Raw genomic sequence first — 465 nt, 5'->3', positions numbered from 1 at the left:
AGTTAGGGAAGGTGGATGGCTCTTGGAGTGGGAGAGGCCAGGGTCCTTTTATTACCAACCGAACTCAATGTCTATTTTATTAATAATGCATGCCGGGTGGCGATGTCTGAACAAATGCTCATCTCCCAAGTCTAATTGTTCAGTCGGGCATCCCTCCCGTAGATTTATCATTCTCTCTGTTCTTTATTTAGTAGTTTTATTGCCAGTGATTAGTAATGGCATCAGTCGGAGTCCCTCTTTATGGGGAAGATTCATCTCTGCTTACGAGCGGGATGAACCTGCGGTGGGCAGGCTGGGGGGGCAGGAGGCTCTCCCCCAGCCGCTCGCTCCCCGGGCAGCCCAGGCCCCTGGTGCCTCCACACCGGGCTGCACCTCGTGGTTGGGCCTCCATGCCTCTGGGAGCGAGCTCGGCTCTGCCTCGCTGTCGTTGGGAGGCAGACGGTGTGAACAGCCTCGCTTCCCCCC

Source organism: Myotis davidii, unplaced genomic scaffold, assembly GCF_000327345.1.
Source record: "Myotis davidii unplaced genomic scaffold, ASM32734v1 scaffold854, whole genome shotgun sequence".
Taxonomy (NCBI): Eukaryota; Metazoa; Chordata; class Mammalia; order Chiroptera; family Vespertilionidae; genus Myotis; species Myotis davidii.
This window is presented reverse-complemented; position numbering follows the sequence as displayed.